The 8,667-nt window shown below is 49.7% G+C and overlaps 1 long non-coding RNA gene across 1 annotated transcript; it reads left to right on the top strand.

The window, feature by feature from the left end:
- Positions 1-1,041: 1,041 nt before the first annotated feature.
- On the top strand, positions 1,042-3,058 carry LOC116906694. The gene is made up of 3 exons (XR_004388763.1): positions 1,042-1,186; positions 2,626-2,731; positions 2,988-3,058. It is a non-coding gene; the product is annotated as an uncharacterized LOC116906694 (long non-coding RNA).
- The last annotated feature ends 5,609 nt before the right edge of the window (positions 3,059-8,667 follow it).

Raw genomic sequence — 8,667 nt, 5'->3', positions numbered from 1 at the left:
TTGAGGAGAGGGGATAGCTGTGAGGAGAGCTAATGACTCTATAAGCTATCTGGACTAATGTTGGGGAAGAGGAGCCCTGGGAAATCACAGGGACCAATAGTTCTTGGGTGTTAACTTTTCCTGCCACCCCCACCCGACCCCATAGGTAGGTCCTGCTCTAGGGCGACACCTGCCCCTTGTCCCCCTGGAACCTTCCTCTCTGGAATGGGTCCCCACACTACCCCTGTCTGCCACCTCTGCCCTTCGGAGTTCTTCAACCCCTGGCATGGCCAGAATGCTTGTTTCCCATGCGGCTCTGAGGCCACCCAGCCAGAGGAGGGCAAGGACACCTGTGTCTGTCAAAAGCCTGGACGAGTTTTCCAGGTATGTCCTCTAGCAGTGGGACCAGGGGCAGGCTGCATTTCCAGGGCTGTCTCGGTTCCCAGTCAAGTTTAGCTCAGGTGTAACCAGACCAGTGGAGGCTTGGGTTTCCAAAGGACTTGGGAGTAAGGTTGTAAGGTACAGGGTTAAATGTGAATTTCAGGTAAATACTGGATAGTGTTCGAGTGTCTCATGGGACTAATAAAAAGTATTCACTATACATCAGAAATTTGATTTTAACTGGTTGCTCTGTGAGGTTAGTTAGTTGGATAGTAAGTTTGTTAGTTAGTTAGTTAGTTAGTTAGTTAGTTAGTTAATTTGCTAAATATAGTTACCTTCCTGGAAATGTCATTATCTACCATGATCACTCAAACCCCGCCTTCGCCCAAGCCCTTCCAACCTGCATTTTTCCTGTTAACCAGCAAATGTGCTTGTAAGCCCTTCCATTACCGAAACCCTCCTGTCTTCTTAACTAAAATGATAGCATACCAGTAACCGTGCCCCCACGCCACTCCAACCTGTGTTTGCTCGCTTCACCTCTCCTGCCCTCTCTTCTGGTACATCTCAGAAATGTTCACACCCTAAGGGCCACGAGTGACCCATCACTACCAAGTACTAACCAGCCAACCTGAGATGGGATTCCTCCCACACGTCCTTACTTTCAGCCCAGTGATGGTCAGTGCCCTTGCCTCCCGGCCATGAAGACGTTGGTGAGCCAGTGGGCTGTGTCCAGAGGGAACATGGGATCTGCAGGAATGGAGCCACTTGGAACCAGGAGGGGATATGTCTGACCAAAGAGCAGTGGGACGGCCACTGTGCCCAGGAGGTAGGAGGACGCTCATAGATTATTTATTGGTGGTGGTGATGGGGGGTGGACCCTGGCGGGCAGCAGTGGTGGACTCTGGGGACGGTGACAGCAGTGGTGCGTGGCCACAGTGGCACCCCTCACTACCCGCCTCAACGTTATGGGTTCTCAGATGAAAGACACACACACACACACACACACACACACACACACGCACACACACACGCACACACACACACACACTTATATTTTAATATGCCTTAAACAGCTTAATGGTTGGGCCACTTCCAAATCTCCACGTGGCTAACACATTCCCCTCCGATATTCCTGAGTTATTACTTACTAAAACCTGTTTGAGTGCCCTAGACCAGACCTGCAACCCTCTTGGACTGAGTTCCCCAGCACTTACATGATGGCTTTGTTCTCTGTCTGGCACACCTTGGACATGGCCTCTACTCCTTTCCTGGCATGGTGGTTATCTCTCTTTCTACTCCTTCCTAAGTTCCTTGCCCAGGAATCCTAAAGTCCCACTTCCGTCTCCCTGCCCAGCCATTGGCCACTGGCAACTTTGTCTACCAATCAAAACTAACTGGGGGCAGGTTCCCTCTGTGTCTTATGTGCAGACGTGAGGATTCTCATGCAATTTGGGGGACCAAATTAACAGAATAAGTAGTATTAGACCAAATCCACAGCACACCTTTTCCTCCTACACCTCCTTGCTACTGTTCCAAGCCCAATCTGGATTGTTCTACCAGGCCCTCCCTGGAAATAGAGAAGGCTGTACTCTGCAGTCTGACATAGTTCATATAAAAAACTGAAGACGCGTAAGGAGTCCCTCCTCCGGGGAAGGATCCCTGAGAAGCCGGAATCTTTGCTCAGGTGTGTCCCACACCGGGAGATGCTCATGGCTATGACCCACACCTGGGGCTCTGCTTGTGCCGGGGACAACAATCGAGTGGAATGTGTGGAACCCTCTGCTCAGGAGAGCAGAGACACATCCTGCAGCTCAGCTGTGCTCAGGGCATCCCACGGATCTCCATCCCTGAAGGCATTGGAAGTCAGGTACGCTGTCCCGACATTGTCATAGTGTGACTAACTGGACTATGTGGGGTGAGTGTGCAGGAACGGTCCCAGAGGCCACTGTGCCAACTCACATGTTGCAACCTGCCCTATATTTAAGGTTCCAAAGCAAGAGAAAGGGCCCTTTGGGCAGTTTTATTTCCTCTCATAACCTCATTAAAGATGTAGCAGGCCTTGTGTATGCTAAGGAGATACATGTCTGGGAGAACATGATCCAAGGCTGCTTCTGATCAAAGATTTCTTAGATCTACTATGACACCACCTCCCCTCCATCCCTCCAGACGCCCCAGGAGACTCTCCACGCCTTCCTACCAACCCTCTTGGTGTCTTCAGGAAAGAGCTAATGTCCCTGTTTAAAACCCTCACACCCTCATCCCTAGGAATTTTACCTCTTGGACAAGCCTTCCTCACCACGTGCCGTGGGTCATCCCTGCAACTTGGACCAAGGGACAAAATCTGTGCCTCTGTATGTGATCAAGGTGAATGGTAAGAGAGTTCAATGGGTAGAGGCCATGGGGACACCATGACCCAGCACTACACACATGTAAACCTAATATTTTGCATGTTTGCATACTCTGCCCTCTTGCAGAAGTTGGGGAGTGGTGGGCAACACTTACCTAAGGTTTCCCTGAGAACTGTAAATGAACCTTGGTACCTCCATGTTTTAGAGGGTAGACTCTTAGTAGTAGGAAAGTGTCTCACCCCAGTGCCCACTGGGTCAAAGTTTTCTGTCTTGGCCTAGAGCATGGCTTCCAGGGTCTGATCAGACCAGGCTCTGAGCTTCTGCACATACTGGGCCTGCCTCTCATGGATCCGAAGCATTCAGACCAGGGACCAGGTGAGTCTCTCAGCCTCACTGTAGGCTCTCCTCCCCCTCCTTGCCCTATCCCAGGCTATAGTTCAGGGTCATCTGAAAGTGTCTGCTGAGTGTCTCATGCTCAGAATTCTCCCTAGGGAACTTAACAGATGAACATCAGATCTACCCTTGGTCACCGGATCTCAATTCCACATACTCAGGAGACATGTTGGGTATCCAGAACCCTATAGTCTGCCTCCAAACCAATGATACACTGGCTTTCCTGGTGTCTCATGAGCATTACCCAGTATATGACCTGTGAGTACCCAGAGTATCACGGCCCTATACCACAAAGGACACGCATCTGGCACTACCTGCGAAAGGTAACATGCCCCACTCTCTCCATGCCCAGGGGCCACTTCTACAACACATTGCAGCAGTTTGACTGGGGGCGCTTCCGGGCCCTGGCTGAGGAGTCCCAGCTCTCTGAGCAACCCCCCCGTCTCTTCCTGCAGCAGTTCCAGCTACCTGGAGTCTATGTCTTCTATCTGAGTAGCAACCGGCACCGGAAGATGGTCAGTGTATGACAGTCTGCCTCGTCTAAGACTTCGTCCACCATTTTCCCTCAAAAAACAAAACAAAACAAAAAACAATGGCAGAGAGGGACGATCTAGCATAATCAAACGTTCAGGCTCTCATAACCCTAAGAGATGGTCTGGGGTTCGCCGAGGTTCCCATCATAGTAGCCCAACACATGATGTGTTAGGAGGGGCGATCTGTGAGGATGAATGCTCAGTGTGTGTGAGCATAGTACACTGCCTGGTTTAGGCCCTTGCTTGTCTCTCACAACCATCCATTTGATCTGCCCTGCCTACCTGTCTTTCATCCTTGAACATCCTAAGTCAATCTGCACAGTAACCTCTCCTTAGGAGCTACGCACTATGCCGCTACCCTTCTGGCTACCTTGTCTGTGTCACACAGCAATTTACTATCTCACCCTGTGAGACAGAGACCTTCTGTCTCTGTGGGCCAAGTCCCAGAGCATGCAGCCACCTCCCTCCAGATGGAGAGTTGTCATATATGGATGGATTTCCCAGGAAGACCCAACTTCTGCCCACCAGCCCCCAAGGCTGAATGGCTATCTGGTTAATATTGATATGCCGGGGTTGCCTCTCTGCCTCCTGCCAGTCTCTGACAAGTGGTGACACAAAGACTGAATAGACTTCTTTCTGCCTAGTACCTGCGTACTCTACCACCCGGGGGCCGGTGCTTTGTGGACGGGCCCTTTGCCTTGACGACACCCAGGAATCTTATCCAGACTGGTATTGCCAAGATCCCCAAGCCAGTGAAGAAGGCTCACTGGCCAGGACTCCTGGGGGGGATGCTGCTGCTTCTAGGGCTCTGCCTGCTTCTGTTGGTGAGTAAAGCTTACGAGGAGCATCTTTCCAGTCCCTTCCTTCCAGTCCTGCTTGTAGGAGGCCTTATAATAGCTGCTGAGACAGAGGTGGAAGGACTGAACAGAGGCCTTGGGCCACCCGTGCCATGCCTAACGAGAAAGAATAAGCACAAGAACAAAACATGACAGATCTGTGGTGAAGCATGTACACAGGCCCCTGACCACACAAAGACAGGGTTGACCATTCTCTCTGGGAGGTCAGGATAGACTTTCTAGGAGATATGATCTCTGAAAGAGACCCAGAAGATTGTGGTTCCTATACTAGTAAAGGGGTTAGAAAGTCCAGAGGAAAAAGTATTATAAATCCAATCAACTACCAAACAAAACATTCAGGAAGGGCTGGAAAGATAGTTTAGTAGGTTAACTGTTTGCCTTGCAAGCATAAAGACCTGAACTTGATGTAAAGTTATATATGAATTTATAAAGACCGGCACTCATGTCAAATAGAGCATAGTATCACATGCTTGTAACCCTGGCTTTGGGGAGATGACAATGAATATCCTGGGGCTTGTTGGCCAGCATGCCTAGCCAAGTCAGCAAGCCCCAGGTCCCAGTTAAAGGCCTAGAGTCATAAAACAAGGTGGACAGCAACTGAGGAACGACATGTGGAGTTGATTCTGACCTCCACATGCATACGTACACACACACACACACACACACACACACACACACACACACACACACACACATACACACACACAAAATGAATTGCATTGCATTTATACTGAACAAGCACAGACTTTTTCTCGCCATTATTCTCCAAACAATATAGTAGGGCAAATGTTTACAAAGTATTTACATTGCACTAGGCAATACACAGAAATATAGATTATCAGAAATACGTCACGGGGTGTGTATAAGCATCTGTGGGTTTTGGTACAGCAAGTCCCGGAACCAGTCCCTGTGGATATCAAGAGATGACAGCATTAGCAGCAACATTTCAAAGACACAAAACACCAGTCTTTGGCTCGCTCTGGGGATCAAGTGTGAGTCCTGTGACTGGAGCTTAGGCTCTGAGGCCAAAGATAAGGCTAAAACAATTCATCTTTCTAGCTCCGTTGTGGCTAAGACGACTAAGAAAGGCTTTGTTTTCTAAGCAGCAGATAAGAATGTTGAGAAAAGGAGAACATCTGAGAAGACTTGAGCTTGTGAGACACAACCATGTAAGCGTAGGGAAGGGGTGAAGAGGCAGCTACAGAGAACAGGGACTTTCATGGGTGAAAGAAAAAGAAGATGAGATACCCCCAAGCCATATCCAAGAGAGGAACTCCTCCAGAAAGGATTCCTCTCAGCTTCCTCCTTCTGCCCCTCCCCATGGTGTGCCCTGTAGATTCAGTGTAGGAGCCTCGGCTGGGGTCAGAAGGCTGCTCCACACCCCATCTTCAGGACTCACCAGCAAAGATATAACCTTGACGTCTACATCTCCCCAAGAACTGGGATGACCTCAGTGAGGAGAGGCCAATCCCCCCGAGACTGCGAGGTCCTCAGAGTTGAAGGGAGTCATGGTGAGTGACAAACTGGGGTAGATTCCAAGGGCTGAGCCCCAAATCCAACTGGCGAGCTTCTGCCATGTTTCATCTTCCTAAGCTACTCTTTGCTCGGTTTCTACCATCATTCGTTCGCTTTTTCTCACAGAGAGCACTTATTAAGTGGCTACTGTATACTTATTGCTAGACACTAGGAATACAGTGTCAAGTTGGAAATCTGAACACACATTTGTCAAGGAAAAAGTAGTACAACCAGGTGCAAAGTACTTGAATTAAGAAATGGGGAAGGCCACTGTTGACTGACACACATATGCGGAACCAACCACCCCAGATTTCCTGTATTCCAAAAGAAATTAGGAAACCGAGGTTGGTGAAAGAAATCGATTTATTTTTAGGTTGGCCCAATCAGGGAAAGGATCTAATGTCTCTCCACCAGGCCTATGGCAGTATTACAGTTTATAGCCTTCATAAGACAGTGGCCAGAGACATGCAAATGTGGCTGTGAGATAAAACGACTGGGTCTTTTCTTGGAGAGAAGGCTAGTTGGCCCCAGGCTGCTTCCATTGTCTCTGTACTCAGTAGACTGCCCTTACTATCAGCATGGAGGGTGTGTTATATTATTACAAGTTAAGTCGTTCCACCACCCAGAGGAACAAGTTGCAAAGCGCATTGTGTACATCCTGCTGACGCTCCCCTTTTAACTGTTGCCACTCAAAGTTCATTCGGAGAGCAGGGCTGGGTGGGATTAAGTTGTGCCTCTCAGACTTCAATATGCATAAAGCTTCCTGGCAGTGGGGAGGGAGGTCAATGGCCTTCTGACTCTTCGAGGTGGTCGTCAGGCACAGCATTGTGCATTTCCGTCAAGCTCCTTAGAAACACCAGTGGTTCACATAAAGCCCATGCCTTCAGTAGACAGACTGAATCTTCTGGGAACCTGGAAGAAGATACACTGACGGAGTGTCAGCTCTGCATTTGGGGAGCCTAATCATACTTCCACCCACCCCAAATCCCCACAGGTGGGACCTGGGAGGACCAGGTAGACCTCGAATGGTTTGACACAGAGGCCTTCTTTGAGATCCTACATCGGCAGTCTCTGACAGTGACAGCCAATCTCAGCCAAACCAACAAGGAGGTAACTGGAAGCCCCAAAAGGTGCTCAAGGCAGGCAGAGACAAGCAGGGCTGGAAATAGACTGGGGGAGGTGAATGGGACACAGAGCCTTAAGAAAAGAAAGTAGGGAAGATAGAAATTTTCAGATTAAATTATGATTCATATTAGGAAATGTACAGGTAAGGAAGGGAACATAGCAAGGCCAAATTGGGGGTCTTGTTGTAGATTCCTTTTTTTTTTCTATTCTTTTTTTTTCGGAGCTGGGGACCGAACCCAGGGCCTTGTGCTTGCTAGGCAAGCGCTCTACCACTGAGCCAAATCCCCAACCCCTTTGTTGTAGATTCCTATCCCTGGTCTTCAGTGACAGACATTGGAAATAAGTCAATGCACTAGAAGTCTAAGTATCAAAACTGGGACAAGAGCTCAGTGACAGCATCTTCCTGGCATGTTGTACGCATGAGATTTGATCCCCAGCACTGACTTGGGGTCTTGAGGGGAGAACTTTATTCTTGGCCAGTTTTATCCTTTTCTTCCGAGGCCGGTTCTCTGGCGTCTCTCCAGATATTGGCAGCAGATGGCGCTCTAAGCTTACAGTAAAAAGCTGATGGCTCTAGGAAGGCGATCAAAATTAATTCTGTCCTCTCTTTCAGCTCAAAGTCCTCTACCTCAAACTTCTTAAGGAAGCCAGTTCCCTCCGGCAGCTGTGGGGTACTCAGCGTTGCACCTCCACTAACCAGATTCTAACCCAGAGAAAACAACAAGAGGTTGGACTTTGAATTCACACCTTCTCAGCCAGTCTCTGTGCCCTTTCAGTCCCCAAACACCCCCCTCCCCAGCGCACCCTCACTCCTGCCCTGAACACTCTGAAGTTCCAGAGGAAGCTGGAACTCCCCCAAAGTTGATGTCCCTGGTGGTTGGACCCCTACAGGTAAGCAGGACAATGTGTCTTTGACCCAGGCTGCTGAGGCAGTGACCAGGGCTGCAGAGGAAGAGTCTCGGCAGAGGCGAAGCCTGGCGGGAGAGTATGCAGCAAGCCTGGCTCACCAACTGGAGATCCTTCACCAAGACCTCCGCACCAGGCAGGACCAGTGGGCCTCTTTCTGCTCGGCACTGATGGAAGCTCAATGGCTGCTGAAAGCATCTGCAAGCGCTAACCCAGAGAGGTCCCCCCAGCCTGGGCAAAGTCCTGGAGAGTATGTACCTGGTTATCCTGAGTCAGAGTACGGAATGCAAACCGGGGAAAGACAAAGTATGGCTTCACAGAGTCCTAGAAGTAGCTACATGAGGTGTCCTTTTCATCTCTCATTGTCTCTGAACTCTGACCAGCCCTGACATATCCCGTGTCTCTGCAGGGTGACTTCTCAGCTGGACACTCTGCTGGGCCACTTGTCTCAGGCCATGCTGCAAGAAGGCCACCGCTTGAAGGCTTGGGGTTTCCTGGACACTGGCACAGGGGCGGAGCTGCTACAAGCGGGTAAGCCCCGCTTGGCCTCATCTAGGACCTATGGGGAGGCAGTTCCTATGTTGAAATTAAATCCCTGCATTCAGGATGATAGGCACCTCAAAACCCCAA

The sequence above is a fragment of the Rattus rattus genome, chromosome 8 (assembly GCF_011064425.1).
Source record: "Rattus rattus isolate New Zealand chromosome 8, Rrattus_CSIRO_v1, whole genome shotgun sequence".
Taxonomy (NCBI): domain Eukaryota; kingdom Metazoa; phylum Chordata; class Mammalia; order Rodentia; family Muridae; genus Rattus; species Rattus rattus.
Note: the sequence above shows the minus strand (reverse complement) of the source record. Positions and strands in the feature narration are given on the sequence as shown.